Source organism: Corvus kubaryi, unplaced genomic scaffold (assembly GCF_017639235.1).
Source record: "Corvus kubaryi isolate FWS band 111438036 unplaced genomic scaffold, C.kubaryi_AGA036_p1.0 37354, whole genome shotgun sequence".
In the NCBI taxonomy this organism is placed as follows: Eukaryota; Metazoa; Chordata; class Aves; order Passeriformes; family Corvidae; genus Corvus; species Corvus kubaryi.
Window position 1 is genome coordinate 17,604,164 of NW_024581116.1, and position 16,524 is coordinate 17,620,687.

Here is a 16,524-nt window from a genome sequence, read left to right on the forward strand (position 1 = left end):
TCCCTTTGGTCTCCTCGGAGCCCGGTGGAAAGTCCTCCTAATGTGCTCTGAGGTTGAAGCAGTCCAGTAGAAAAGGGAGAAAATCCGAAATTCCAGGGAAGGAAAAACAAAGTTCAACTCTCAGTCTCTCTCTGGAGAAAACGAAACTGAACAACTGGCCAAAAGCTGACTGGAAAGCAGCAAGCTGGGTGCCTCCTCCCTCCCCTGCCGCAGCTGGGAAAAAAGAGTTGCTATCTCTGTGTGACCTTGAACAAGCTGCAAACTGCTTTGAAAAAGTTTTGCTCAGTTTTTCCTTCCCCCTCTCAGGCTCAGTTTAGAGGCATAGAAAGGCACAGAGTTAATTTCTGGGCATAGGGCAGCGACATGGAATACACATCACAAAGTTACCCCAAGACAAATACTCAATGAGGTACACCTAAAAGCTTTTCTATTTTTTTTTCTGACTGCAACTGTTGATTTGGCTACCTCTGTAAGTAGAGGTAACTTCCACTTACAAATCTTCTCTTGTCTAATGCTGAGACTATTAAAAGCTTATCAAGCTCATTGAAATGAGCAAAGTAACCAGAAAGATAAATGGGTCTCACTTAACATTTCTCGTTGCAGAAGTTCAGGCTGATGCCTTTCATGCCTGATTTAACCATCGAGATTGGCACAATGAGGCTCACAGCACTCTCTGGTTATGTGGGTGGCCTCTGAGCTACACTGAGCCAAAATTCTTATAAGCAATGAATTCAGCACTGGAAGGCAGCAGAGGAAAGCACAAGTACCAAGATGGTTACATGTATTTTTCCCACATTTAAATAGCAAATTAAATGGGATTTTAAGATATTTCTAATGTAGCCACAAAGGATGACAGCCAAGAATACTGTCTGAACAAGTAAAATAAAATATTCTCCAAGAGGTGCATATGATTAACACATAACTGCACTTTGACTACACCTGTACCATTTTCATTTTTGTTTTGGACAGTTTTAAGGGATTCTGTTTTATTCACAAGAACATCACAGAATCGTAGGATAATTCAGGGTGAAAATTACCTCAGGAGGTCTCTAGTCCAGCCTTCTGCTCAAAACAGGATTGACTATGACAGGAGGTCTCTAGTCCAGCCTTCTGCTCAAAACAGGATTGACTATGAAATCGGACTAGGTTGCTCAAACATAATCCAGTCATATTTTAAAAAATTCCAGGGATGGAGACTACACAACTGCTCTGAGTAACTTGTTCCACTGCCAGACTGTCATCATGAACAAAATGTTTCTCCTTATGTCCTGTCAGAAACTCTCCTGATAATTTGTGCTTGCTGCCATCCACCAAAGGGTCTGACTCCATTTTCCTAATAATTTTGTAGGTGCTGCAGGCCTGCTGTTCGCTCCTACCCAGAGCTGTCTCTTCTCCAGGCTGAATATGTCGAAGTCCCTCAGCTTCTTCTCACAGAGCAAGTACAGCAATATCTGTACTGAATTTTCTCTTTTTAGCAATATTTGTACTGTACCATGGGACTTAAATTGGATGTGGTATTACAGACATAGTCTGAAACCAGTGACAATGTGTAGGGACTTCTGGGTTCGGTCGGGATGGTCGGGACGGACGGAGATCTCTATAGGCAGATCTTGGAACATGCGGTTTATTGCAAAGGGCGTGGGTATAGGGGCACTGCTCAGAGCTGCCAGACTCAGCTCGGAGCAGGCCCAAGAGAGCAAGAGAGCAAGCGGGTAAGAGAGAGAGAGAGAGAGTGTAAGAGCAAAGAGAGTGAAGAAGAAGTAGTAAGAGTGTCTGAAGTCCTGGTTACAATACAATAAATCATCTTCTGTACTGGATATTCTAATTGTCACTAACCAATCTAATACAAGATACAAATCCTATAGCATTTACATACAGCCTATAAGAGTTCTTATATTACCGTAGAGTGTTACATCTTAACTTCTAAAAACTACCTTTGGACCCCTTCTGCTGAGCTAGTAGGGTCTGCTCTGACCCTTGGACCTGCCTGCAAGCAGAGGGTATTGTTCAATCAAGAGGGGATTACCTTCAGTCGGCCATACCATTGTTTTCCAGTTGTTCAGTAACTAAGACTTGGTATTTCAAAAGTGGCTTTCATTTCGATGTTGCCTGTAGTTTTCATATTCCCAAAATCTTTTGTCAGGCAATCATATTTATAAGACTTTCCTGTTTCATCTTCCCCAACAACAATGCTTCTGTTATCACAGCCCAGAATGCTTCTGGCCATCCCTGCTGCCAGGGCTCCCTGCTGGCTCAGCTCAGTACCTGCCCAGCAAGATCCCAGGCCCTCCTTGGCAGAGCTGTTCCCCAGGCAGGCCACAGTCGGTATTGTGGACAGCAGCTCTTCTTTCCCAGCCACAGTGCATGGCATTTTTTGCTGCCGAATTTCCATCTCCATTGTCCCATTCCTCCAGCCTTTCCAGGGCGGTCTGTGTGGCAGCCCTCAAAAGCATCATCTGCATTCCCCAGACTGTGTCCTCTGCCAGTCTGATCAGAGTGCGCTCCAGTGCCCACTGCCCGCTCCATCGCTAGGTCACTGATGACATTACATAGATAGAGTCCAGGATAGACCCCTGAGCAATTCCAGTGGTTAGCCACCTCGGGGTATGACCCATGTGCTACTCTGAGATAAGCAAGAAACTTTGTATTTCACTTCTATAAAAAGTGGAATAAAATTGAATACAAAGTCTCTTAAGGCTTTCAAGACCACAGCCAGACCAGCCTCTGCAGGACTTTGTAAAACTGAGAAAGGTCTTTCTGATTTCTTCATTGCTGTCTAGTTCTGCTCAGTAAGTACATACGTAAGCTCAGTAAAAACATACGTGAGATTAAAAAACCCCACCCTGACCAACCAACCAACTAAAAAATCTTAAAGAAATCTAGAAATACATTTTGCATTAAAAAAAACCCAAACAAAACAACAAAAACCCCCAAAACTAAAACTTCTGGTAGAGCTATGAAAAATAAAATTCTGCAACAAAGTACTGTTGTCCTCAACTTTATGTGACTGCTACTCAAGTTTTGAGTTGTAAGGAAATAATATCTATTGGACAGGATGAGAGTTCGCACAACATTATTGGCGCTCACACGACTTTAGAGTGACTGAAACTCATTTTATTAGTGAAGTAACTTGCCAAAGTCCCCAACTTAATAATATATCTGTGTTGATGGTTAAATAGTCCTCTGGCTGTGGAAGAATTTGAGCCTTACATTATATTTTTGAAAGCCTCATTCCTCTGGCAAGGCTGGGCAATTCTTTGTCAAAACATGTTTCTACTCTAATTTCAAGTTTCTCTCCCTGTCATTTAGTCCCTTCCCATTCAGTTTATTGAATAGAAGTATTTAAAAAACACAGCACAGACTCCCTTTATTTTGCTTTTTTTTTAGTAGGGAAACTGGCTTTCAAATGAGTGTGAAGAATTGTAGCTCAACACCTTGGAAAAAACTAACCAGCAACTTTCAAAAATATCCATTATTTTATCCATTCGAATAAAATATATCCAACTATATGTAAGACAGAATTATATACAGTAAAAGAGATGAGTGATTGAGGCTTAGAGTAATCGAGGGCAGGCAGAGTGGAAAAAGGTGTTGATAAGGGAAAAATTTGGGAAACGTTAAAATGAAAGACTATTTGGCATCAGTATAAAACCTTTGCTAGCAAACGACTCACCTCTGTCAGTCGGCCCACACTGGAAAAAAGAAAGTGAAGGGGCAGTACATGGTAAATGCTTTTGCAAAAGGCAGCAGGCCAACAATTATATTTGATTATGAAAGTGAATATTTAAAAACTGCTTTAGAATATCAAAAAAAGGCAGTTTTAGTTTAGAGATGCAAACAATCTGCCTAAGATGTAAGATTCAGGACCTATGAGAGAATGCATCTTAACTAAACAGATGAATTTCCAGAAAGGCACTGAGGTATCTATTTGTCATTTAAATGTCTGTTTTGTACACTCCCTCAAGTGCAGCAAATAAAATATTTGTTTGGTTTTACTTTTCAAGGTTGGTGACTCAAATACACATAATTCCATACCTTGATAAATATAAATTCTAGACATAAATCATCCCAAGATCTTTTTACACTGACAGTCTTTCGGAATTTCCAGTGTAATTTAAATTCCTGTTTATTTTTTGATGCCAAAACTAGGAGAAATGTGCTGTTACAGTGCTGCAGGGGCCTAAGCCCCTGATTAGTCTCTGTTCTAAGATTAAACTAACAGAATGTGGCATAAAGTACAATGAGGAATGACATGAGAAATTGCCAAACATGCTAGATAACCATGCAAGAAACTGACAGAAATTACGAATAGTGCTGTGAGGGATACCTGAATTTCAAAACTCTTTACAGGAAAGTTCTATGAGAAGCAGTTGTATTCGCTAAGTAGTTGAAGGGGAGTACTGGGGACCTGCAGGGTAATAGACATGTGGGGCTAATACTACTTAGATAGCCAAAAAAAGTAGCGAGATATATATATAGATAGATAGATAGATACAGATAGATATAGATATATATATATATATAGATATATATATATATATATAAACAAGATTATTTTTTGCTAATATAAAAAGTATCAAATTTTGGTACGGATGTAGCAAAATTAGGAATAATGGGAAAATTACTTAGAGGGCATTTTGTTTGTTTCTGAGGGGCCTGGTGTGGGGAAAGGGAGGTCCAAGTGTGCTAGAAAGGAGAATGTAAAAATGGGAAATGGCATGATAATGGGATGGGATGGGATGGGACGGAATGGGACGGGATGGGATGCGATGGGATGGGATGGGATGGGATGGGATGCTTCCTGCCCAGCAAGGAAACTGCTGGCATGGCAAGAACAAGCACGTTGGCATCACTGTGGCAGTGCTTGTCCCAGACCTTCTGATGTTGGCATCTGTTGTAGTCTGAGATGAAACTGACAGTGTAGAAATTAGATGGGTCCAGGTACCAAAGTACATTTAGTCATGGATATCTTTAATGTTGTTGAGGGACTCAACATCCAGGTCCCACAGTGGGGAGGTGCCCACTTCAGGAGGGAAGAGAGCCCATCCCCATCATGTTGCAGGGGAACAGGGCAGCCCAGGGAGGTGCTGGTAGAGTCAGCACAGGTTTCTCAGCTCCTGGTATCCTCTGCCATGAACCCTTGGACATTCACATTCACTCCCTGTGGGCTCTCTGCTGGATCCCCACAGTAAGCCCAGACCCCATCACTTACGGAACTGGGCAGAGAATACCCATTTCCCAGGTTCTGATTGGTTGGAATTCCCTTGGCACCTGATGGCTGCAAAAGGACATTCCCAGATTATTCTCGAGGGTTCTCTGCTCTGTGGCAACCACACTGTTATTGAGGACTTAGTCATGGGTGGGCATTGGAGTGAAACACTGTGGAACCCATCCTAGCCCTGTGCCCAACCGGCACAGCACCTCCCCATCTGCCTCCAAATGCTCTTGCCCCTGCAGCTGACCTGGAAGCTGTCACCATGTGTGATTTTAGAACATGTGTCCCACACGGTTTTAAATAGGGGACACTATTATAGAATTACAGGCATTCCCTATTTTTCCAACATTATCTAATGACCATTTAGCTAGTAGGAACCTTTACTTAACAATATATGTCCAATAATGAATGTTCAGTTCATTAATTTTTCAAATGCATTTCAAAGAGCAGTAACTTCATACTCTTGTGGGTGCCTGTACAGCTGCTGGAGAGCACTGTCTTTGGCCTCTCCCTCTACCTGCTTTCCTCTGAAGGACAGGAATGTTCACAAAAGACTAGTCATTCCTGGGCAGACAATTATTTTAAAGTACCCATGAGATATCCCAAGACACCATGTCTGGTTTGAGAGAGAATGACCTTGTTTTGCCAGCACATTCGGCTTTGCATGTCACAGACAATGGTGTGTGATGGCAGCAGGGTTAGGCTTGAAGGGCTGGCTCTGCTATAACACCTTTGCCTTCTGGTGACATACGGGTCAGCTCAGCACAGTGACGCCAATGAAAGGAAAGAGAGAGCTGCTGCCTTCCCCCGGCTAAATGTGCCCCTGAACACCATATATTAGATTCTCTAGGAGGATTTTGCAGTGCCTACATGACAGGATAACATCCTGATTAGTCCGTTGTAGTTGTATTTTGGGCAGTTTTTTTCTTGGCACTGCCTCCTTAGCTTGAATTCACACTTTCTGCTTCCTCCTCTGATTACGGTGTAGAGAGATTTATCAACTGGTTCTACTAATAATGAAAAGAGATATCATCCTCTTCACTCTACTTTTGTGCTGCCTATCTATTTTGATAACTGTCAAATTCTTTTCTCACAGTGTTTAGAATGTCATTTAAATCCCTCTCTCCTGCAATCATGCAATAATACAATAACCTTGCCTCCCCTTTAAAAATATTAAGATAAAGCAGATTTTCCTTTTCCTTGTGACTTTAAGAGGAATATTGAAGAGCTTAAGATATCCTGAATTGTTGTGTGACAAAAAGGAGCATTTTGTTTAAAATAAGCTTAATACACAACATTTCAAGGAATGGGTCCTGATGTCCGAATGCTCAGTTTTTCCAATACTCTAAACATCTGATCAATCATGCAGGCTAAAAATACAAAACATTTTTAGAAAGAATTATGAGCTGTTAATTCCTGGGATGAATAATATTTGATTGCTATTTCAGTTCAGGTCATTAGCTGAGAAGCAGGCACAAGTCATCAAAAGGCTCAGGTCATGCCTGTGGGTTAGTCTTAAAGCTTTTTCTGTGTGTGCGTGTGTGTCTTCAAAGCGGATACTGTGATAGCAGCAATCTATGAATATAAATGTTCCCCAGCTGAGCTGTCAGGATCAGAATGTCCTGATTTCAGGTATGTGATCTGTTCCTTCACAAAAGGCATGAGAGCTCATGTAATTGACAGCAAGCGTGGCATTTTGACAAGATGTGAGACATGCCTACCTTCTGTATCTGAACTATAGATGTGTACCTTGCAAATAATGTGTGTGATAAACAACAAATAGCTTAAACTCTTGTTTCCAGTCAGAGCTAGCTCAGATCCATCTAGCAGTGTGGAAAAACAAAACAACACAGCAAAACCCAAACAGATGAGACATTGTAGTTTTGATTCTGTTCTCATAAAAAATATAGCACGAAGGGTACAAAAAGATACAACAGCTATCTCTAGAGAATTAAGTAAGAGCACAGATTTCCTTAGGCAAACTGTCTATTTTAAAAAGTTCACAGTAGTGTAGACTGACTCTTTTTTCTTTTTTTTTTTTTTAAGAATAGCCAATTTTTACAGTAGTTTATAACGCTGTTATAATACCGTTTTTAATATAGTTCATAATGCTGGCATTCTTGTCTAATTCTTCAGAGCACTTCATGACATAACAGAAGGTGACCACAGTCACAGAGCTATTGCATAAATTTTAACAAAGTGTTTAGCTGTGCATCAGTTTGCTAAATAAGGCGTCAAAATTAAAATCCTTAATTAACTGGCCGAATAATCAGGAAATAGCAGAATGGTTTGAACTGGAAGGGACCTGAAAAATCATCAGTTCCAAACCCCTGCCCAGGGTAGGGAACCTCCCACTAGACCAGGTTGCTCAAAGCCCTATCCAGCCTGGCCTTGAACACTTTCGGGGCCAGGTTACCTGCACAGTAGCTGTCAGAGGGCCAGATGAGGGAAAGGATAAAAAGTAGTGAAGAGACTTGCCACAGGAGATAATCCAACCTTATCGGAGGGTCTCCACAGAGGACAAGCCCCGATCAGATCTGAACAACAATTTATAAAGGGAGGCGTTACAACGGGGATGGCTTGACAGGGGACCAATAGGGATCTCTAGGGGAGGGATATGGGCAGAGATAGACATTCACATAAACCAATAGTCTTGAGGAGTGGAGGGAAAGGGGTCACATGCCCCAATGGGACATTGTGGTTTTAGGGGATTTCCAAGAGGGGAGGTATCTGAGGGGGCAGGATCTCGGGGGATTGACAGGGACCATATAAGGGTAATTAGGTGAGGCTAAATCCAATCTTAGTCTCAGACTTGGCCAACATTTTACATCTACAGGATTTAGCAGCACTTAATCATTAACTAATTTAACATTTACCAAGTGATTAAATAGGATTTAGTACAATTGTAACAGTGACTTAATTATAGGTCTGAGATGGCAATGTTCATAGTGTGATTGCTAGAAAGTGTTTAAATAATTCACATAGTCGTGCAGACAGACATGATGTTATTTATAAATATATGTATATATACATACAAAGGTATATACCTGTTAAAAATTTCCCTTGAGTTCAATATTCAGGTTGAATGCCTTTGCATTTCTCAGTGGGCAAGGGTGGAGCCTCTAGGAGTGAGGGGTATTGGTCCAGGCCTCATCACCAGCTCGGCGATGGTCCTCTGATGATCACATGTGAGGGTTTGCAAGGTCAGAGATGTGTCCCACTAAGAGGTAGATGCTGGTTGCAGACTGCTGAGGGCCAGGAGAGCTCAAAAGGCCTTGGTTAGGACTGCTGTTTATAGGGTCATGAACTGATTCACTTTAGTCATCACTCAATTTCCAACCTGGCCACAATACAAGTCAGTAATTATGGAATTTTTCAAAACCCCAGTAACAATGGTACAATTCCACTCAGGCTGCAATTCAGGTAAGTATTTTTCCAAGGATCTAGAGCATGACAAATTGTCTTTGTTTTCCCATCTTGGCCAGGTGACAGGGGCTCCTGGTATGGATAGTGCCACCCCTAGCTTTGCCATGCAAGAGTTCCTGATACTGTCAAGGGATGCTTCACTGCCCAACTCATTACACAAAGGCCAAGGCCAAGGCCTAATGGGAATTCCTGAGGTCATAGAGCAGGCCCAAGGAGCAGGTGGAGGGGAATGCCCCACCACAATTAGGAGGCTCAATTGAAAGAATAGAAATTGAGGAAATAATGGAATTTAATCCAATGGGTTATTCCGTGAAAACTTCTATCTTTTAAAAATAGTCTGTAGTCCATGCATACAACGAAACATCTCATAGTGCCGGGAAACCTACTCAGTGTCCCACAGTTCACGTAAACATTTAGGTATTAAAGCTTAAAAACCCCAATTTAGAAATTTGCATTTAATTCTTTAACGTTTTGAGGAACTGACTTTGATTGAGGGAAGATCCTATGGGTACCCTTACCAACGCACAAACAGTGCTAGTCAGACTTTTAGGACTATTTATTTGCATGTATGTTGAAGAGTGTACGCAAAGCCACAGTATCCTAGAAAAAAATCAAACTTTGCTTTTATTTGACAAAATGTTACCTATTTTTTTTTTAATTGTCATAGAAACATGCAAGAGATAGCTTTAATGAAATATCACAGTGATCCAGTGTCATATTTTTTTACCCAGATTCTAAAAAGAGATGAAAGGTTAATAAATGGATATGGGTATGAGACAGCAGCAGTGGTTCAGGGCCAGATTTCTAGTATTTGGGAAAACACTTCCCCCCCCAAAGTGGAAGTTACTCATGCCACTAGAGGCTGTCTAAAAGGAGTCTAACAGAAGTCAACATAGAATGGCAAATCCTGAAATAAGAGAGTAATATGAACTAACTGGATGGTGTAATATATAACATCTTCAAATTGTAAAACGAAAAGCGAATTTATTCACTGATGTCATGGTGGCCTGATGCTGGCCTGATGCCAGGCACCTGCAAAAGCCACTCACTCACTCCCCTCTGCAGCTGGTCAGAGGAGAGAAAATTTAACAAAGAGTTAATGAGTTGAGATAAGGACCAGGAGAGATCACTCGTCAAATACCATCATGGGCAAAACAGGCTCAATTTAGAGATATAAAGTGAATTTAGTAGTAACAAAATCAGAGCAGGATAATGAGAAGTAAAATAAGGTCTTAAAAACACCTTCTCCCCATCCCTCCCTCCTTCCAACTCTACCTTCTACCCCCCAGCCGTGCAGGGAGATGGGAATGTGAGCTTTGGTCAGTTCATCACCTGTGGCTTCTCCCACTGCTCAGGGAGAGGAGTCCTTCCCCTGCTGCACCATGGGGTCGCTCCCACAGGAGATAGCTCTCCATGAACTTCTCCAGTGTGAGTCCATCTCATGAGCAGCAACTCCCTGCTACTGCTGCAAAGTGATTCCCTCCCATAGGCAACACCACCCCCCAAATGCTGCAGCATGGGTCACTCTTTTCTGGGGTGCAGTCCTCCAAGGACAGGCTGCTCCCTGTGGAGAGCGAGGAGCAGGGCCCCTCTCTCCACAGGTGTCCCACAGGACCACAGCCTCCTCCCAGGTATCCACCTGCTCCAGTGTGGGCACCTCCCCCATGGGCTGCGGGTGGATCTCTGCATCCCTCATAGATCCCCATGGGCTGCAGGGGCACAGCTGCTTCACCATGGGCTGCACCATGGGCTGGCTGCAAGACAATCTTGGCTCTGGAACCTGGAGGACCCCTGCCCCATCCCTCTCCTTCTGCACTGACCTTGGTGTCTGCAGAGTTGTTCTTCTCACATGTTCTCACTCTGCTCTTCTCTAGTCACAATTAAAACTGTGCCACCACCTTTTGTTTTGATTTCTTCTTAACTGTGTTATCACAGAGGCATTACCACCATTTCTGATTGACCCAGCCTTGGCCAGGGGCACATCCATCCTCAGAGCCACCAGGGATTGGCTCTGCTGGACACTGAGGGATCTCCTGGCAGCTTCTCACAGAAGCCACCCCTGTAGCCCCCCTGCTAACAAAACCAGGCCATGCAAAAACAATACAACTGATTATCTGCCACACATAGCACCAGCATTTTTCAGTTTTGTGTGGAAAAACATTTTTTTATTCTTAAATAAAGCACAGAGAGGAAAAAAAATGTTTATTGAAAACATAGTTTATTTTCATTTTTCTAATATTAACTTCTCTTTTTTTTTTAGTATGTATGATTATTAAAATTCCTATGGAATATGTAAAAGTTTTTTGTTTTACATGGAAATAAGAACATGTAAAATAAATACTTCTATTGATGATTGGTTTTCTGGATTTGATTCAAGGTTTCTAGGGAGGTATTTGAAGGTATTTTTCTGTGCTAAAGAAATGACATTTAGCCTTGCTTATTATCAGGATGAAGAAGTTTTGTTATGCAGTTCAATTGTACTGCAATGTTATTTCAGGTGCTAATTACATGGACTGTGGACAGTGAGCCAGGAAACCTCCTTTTAATTATAACCAGGAAAGCTATTAAGCTATTCTGTTTGAACTGGAGCTTTCCGTTCCTTTCCGTTTAAAGCTCTTTTACAGGTTCTTTGTATAGAAAAGTTTCTGCTGCACCACAGAAACACAGAAAGTGGCCTAAAATGTGATTTTATCTAATGGTTGGCTGTTTTGTTTTTTTTAAACCTAGCAATTTTCTTGCTATTTTCATGCTTTATTATGATTTCTGTGTACTCATTTTAAAAGAATGATACCCCTTTTAAGGTCTTAAGAAAATGACTGAAGTTCTAGTGTTTCATTAGATGAGATTTAATACCAAATTCAATTCTAGAAAGAAATGCTGGGAAGATGTGTTATATTTCCCTTGAAAGACAATTGATAAGTACAGCAGAGTAAAAACATCTAGAAAAAGCTATATGTACTAGCAGGTGCTTTTTAAATTTACTGTTATAACAGCAGTATATTTTTGCAAGGGTCTGAGTCTGCTTTATCTTCAAATTTTCAAATGGTGTAAGAGAGCCTGTCATATTTGATTAAAAATTAGTACAGTAAAAATGTGTTACTCTTTGCCATGACATGACACCTTTTTAAGAATCTCTATGTTACTAAGCCACCATAGAGTTTGCTTTATTTAGTTCTCAGAACTTCAAAGTACGGAAAGCAACATCATTTTATACAAGCCCAGAGCTAGAAATGCCATACAATAAACAAATGCAGGGTTGGTTATATGCATCTTATCCTCCATTAACATAGATCTAGAAAAGAAAGCTTATGAGCCTCTTTTATTACAAACGAAGCTCGTACACCAGGTTTTGTCCTAATTTTTCAGAAAGCCTAAGGAAATTTTACACACTGGCAATACTTCTGTTTTCCTTAGCATATAACAGCTTTGTTGTCCCATGAAGTCAGTGGTGCTTTAGGCAGTAGCAGATTTCCACCCACGTGGAGTTTACAGGACTGTCAGCATGAACACTGCAGTACTTCAGTATTACTTCCATGAATGTATTGTCTCCTGGAGAAGGTAGCACTGAAGAGGCTTGGAGAAGGTAAGATGAGAAAAAAGATTGTATGGCAACTTTGAAAATGTTTACAAGAATGAAAGAAGGAGAGAAAGAAAAGGAAAATTAAAGTGAATTTTAGAAAAAAAACCATTGATTTTACAGGTGCATAGCAGTCCTTCAGAAGCCACACCTGCCCCTCCTCATTTTATTAACATGAATATAACTTTTTTGCATTCAGATTTAGAACATATTAGACAAGAAGACAGAAATATTTTTGGAGGGCTGATTACCCAAAGTCCAGACTTTGGTCTTTTTTGGTTATTGTAGGACCAGTGTTTTCTTGCAATGATAAGTTAAAAAAAAAATAACCCAGCCCCCAAAGTCCAGTCTGGAAAAGTGTGGGCTTTTTTTCTATCCTATCTAATTGTTTATTTAGTCAAGTTGTGAGTTTCAAAATTCTCAAGTGTTTTACATTTCAGGGGAAAAAAAATATTTTCATAAAATAATACTCAGCATTGAAAAACATTTTTGAGGTATTATTGTAGAACATGCCTCACAAGGCAGTTCTAAATATCTTTAAAAATTTCTGTGATTGGAAATGGGCATTACCAATCTCAGAAAGGGGAGAAGTAGTTTCTGGCCAAATCTTGAGATAATACAAATAGTTTCATTAAGCACTGCTTGCTCATTTAGCTTCATATAGGGCACAATAGAGATAGATAACAAACTGTGTAAAGTTTTTGTACATTTACAATAAAGCTTGCCACTGAATAAAAAAATAAAACTTGTTTTGGGCTAGGCTTTCATTCCAAATGTGAATTTGTCTCTTCAGGGGAGAAATTGGCTGTATGATCCCACCTGCCTTCCTTTGAATTCCCCAATGGGATCACATTAATACATTATACCACTTGTGGCCCCAAGTCTGATTCAAATCTGTTTCTCTCTACATGTGACCCTTCATTGCTGTAGCCAAGATGCAACTGTTATCCAGCCATGTTTCTTTCTCCAGGATGCCTGCTGCTCCTTATGTGGTTATGTTATAATCTTAATTGTACGTAATGCATGGCAGTGATCTATGAGGGGGAGTCACATTTTGTTTCAGGCTTCCTAAAAGTTTGTTTGCTATTTTCATGCCAGCTTCTTCTAAAAGTGTTTTTGTACCCTGGCTCTAGAACTGTGACTTTGCTTCCAAGCAAAGACTTGATAGTATCTTCCTATCTCTGCGAAACATAACCTGCAGTGCCTCATGCAAATGCCACTGCCATATTTTTTTTTCTTTCATATTGAAAAGGCAGTGGCTGGACATGCTTGTTTACACTTTCTGTGAATAGAAGACTAACTGTACGTTCTCAGTCCCTAAATTTCATTCCTACTTCATTGTAGTGCATATTTTCTATTCCTCTGTTCTTGGCTTATTCATAACCATGTACTCCTCCCGTTTGGATGTAAATGGACTGTGAAATTCTGCAACAAAGAAACAATTTGATTGGCCCTTTTTCAATCCTAAATTAAGAAATTGTAGCTATTCTTCACTCCTAGTACATCTGTAGTGTGCACATTCTTTGCTTACTACACAGTGTTTTACCTGTGTAGGCACGTTTATGTGCATGGCTTAGATATTTATCAGTCCCCTAGGAAAAAAAATATGGTAAAAAAATTCTGATAAAATTTATTTCACTGGTGAAGCACTCAGCCCTCATTCTGCACAAATAAAAATACACAACTTTATTAAATAGCTCTTCTTAAATAGTGTTGATTTTTCACAGTTCTTCAACAAAGGGTGCAGAGAAACAGAGATGAATAGTGGCAGCAAGAGAGAGGGATGTCATATTTTCGAGGTATGTTCATTTACATAATGTTAAAAAATTTCAAGAAGTCTATATTAATGCAGACTTTACAGACTTTTGATGAATTTTAAGCTTATATTTTACAATGATAACTTTGGTTTTACAGCCTCATGACTTATACCAAAAGTTTCAAGATTTCCAAAATATTTGGACTGTTTTTGAAAAAAACCCCACTGCTTTTCCCTGTGAATGCAGCCTATTGCATAGTTTCAAAACTTCCAGGTACTAGGATCAAACTATTACATGGAATATTAGTTAAGAACAGAATGTTTCTGGTAATGCTAGCAAGGTAGACTTGAAAAGGTAACCTCCCAATTTTTCTCAGTGGCAAAGTTTGTGATTTTCTCAGGCATGACTGGTCTTTTAAATGCTTTGAATTCATTTTTGAAGTCGGAAAGTTGGAAATACTGGATTCCCTCACAAAAATTTCCAAAAAGATTTCAAAACCAAACAAAATCTAAAACGAAGAGTCCTAAGTAAAAATTTGTGTACAGAAGCCTTGTGAAACATTAAACTCTAAAACACAGGGAAAAAATCTGAAGATTGTTTTTGAAGTCTTACATCTTCCTACTCAATAAGATTGAAGTGAAACCACAGTTTAAATTTCAGTGTTGTCTTCTGAATAAATTTCAGCAAAATCCATCCACCTCCACAAAGCAATGAAGATTTATGTCAGCATTATATAGGTTTGATGTTAAAATTATGAACTTGAAATCTGATACACATGCCTTAATAGATTTAACACTTAAAAACTTTTAGAATGACACAAAATGGCACCATGATTATACAATTATATCATCAAAGTCTGAGGATTTCTTCCTTAAAAAATAACCCTCTGAGCCAGGATCTATAATTTTAAAATTTTATTCAAATAATTTCCATATTAACAGGATTTGGAACTCGTAAAACAACTAATATGCTTCTGACTATTGTACACGGTCATATTTGCAAACTATTGCATATTTAGATATGCAGTCACTTCCATATATATTTTAACTTGCCTCCATGAAGTATGATTTGTATGTTTTTAATATTAAATATACGTATAAATCCATACACGTCAGAAGTCTTTATAAGATACCAATGAAGTCCGTGGTGACTTTTTTTATCATAATACAGTATTGTGGATGTTGAAAAATGAAATTAATACTGCATACTTGTTCATAAGGCATAATTGCATTACTTCCATAGACTCATAAAGAAATAAATTGTAAACAGGCATTTTGTTACCTGATTAAGTCTTGACAATGTTTTGAAAGACTGAAATCCATTCATATGCATTTTAAAAGGTGTTGATTGCATTGGGTAATCCTGTCTATTTTATCTGTCATTTTTGGTCTACTTTAATTTGCTGAACTTTACAGGCTTGCTAATTGTGGATACAAAAATGCTGTTAGCAAGAAATTTTACTGCTTCTTTCTAGGCCCGTGAGATACTTTTCTCTCACACAAAGATATTTGCAGAGTTCTGTAAACTATGAACACCTGTGACTTTGTAGAACTATGTTTATGGTACAGTAGAAAAATATTTTGACAATGGATGTTTTAGGATTCTAGCCAATCACCCCAGGGGGTGGCTGATCCTTTGTCCAATTAGACTATGAAAAAAAGTCTATAAAAGAGTTTGTAAAATAATTAAATAAATCAATCTTGCTGCACAATTCCTGCCTGCTGGATCTTCTCTCCTCTCCTCCCTATGGCTGTGGGATACAGTAATAGCTAATAGTCGTATTTTTCTGTTTTCCTGTTCTTCACCTGGGTTCATGTCAGTGTTTATGCTATACTAGTACAACATGAAGCCGTTTTAAGTGTTCTGCTCTTCATGACTAGTAGTTCCAAGAATTGTGACTTAATGGACATAGCTAGAGTGACAGTAAAATGTTCAGCCACTAAAATGTCATCATTACTGATGACAGATGGAATCTTTGTGCAGCTGTGGTATTTTTCATAAGTCTGTGAAGTTTTTCCTTTAGCCTCTTCTGTTAAGGGTGAAGTTGTTTCAGAACCTATAAATACATGGCATATCAGATATTGTAAAATGAATCTCAGTATATAATTTATATTAATAAATTAGAAGGTTTTTTCCATGTCAAATGCAATAGATAATTTTTTAAGAGATATCAGCTTCAGTATTTAAGCTTACTAAGTTAAAACCAACACTCCACATAAGAGCATAGTTCAGTCTTTTACTGTAGTGGGTTGAGTTCGAAACCGGGCGGAAATGCCAATTAAGTGTAGTGGTTTTGGTTCAAAATATTCATTACTTACTTATTTCCTTTTTGTGAGATAAAAATTAGGAGAAAGCAAAGCAGGCACAAACCTTAAACAGTTGCAGTACAATGAAAGAGTTTTATTACTAATAGAATTAAAAGTAAAGAGAAATAACAAGAAATTAAAGCAAATCCCCCCCCCCCTTCCAGCACTTCTCTCCTTTTACCCAACTCGCACAAAGGATAACAGAACATGGGATGTTAGTCGGTGTTGCAGTTCTTGAAAAGT

The 16,524-nt window shown here is 39.5% G+C and overlaps 1 long non-coding RNA gene across 1 annotated transcript; it reads right to left on the reverse strand.

Moving 5' to 3' along the window:
* Positions 1-10,578: 10,578 nt before the first annotated feature.
* On the reverse strand, positions 10,579-16,324 carry LOC121667029. The gene is made up of 3 exons (XR_006016891.1): positions 16,216-16,324; positions 14,936-14,937; positions 10,579-10,593 (listed from the first exon to the last, which is right to left on the reverse strand). It is a non-coding gene; the product is annotated as an uncharacterized LOC121667029 (long non-coding RNA).
* Between the last annotated feature and the right edge of the window lie 200 nt (positions 16,325-16,524).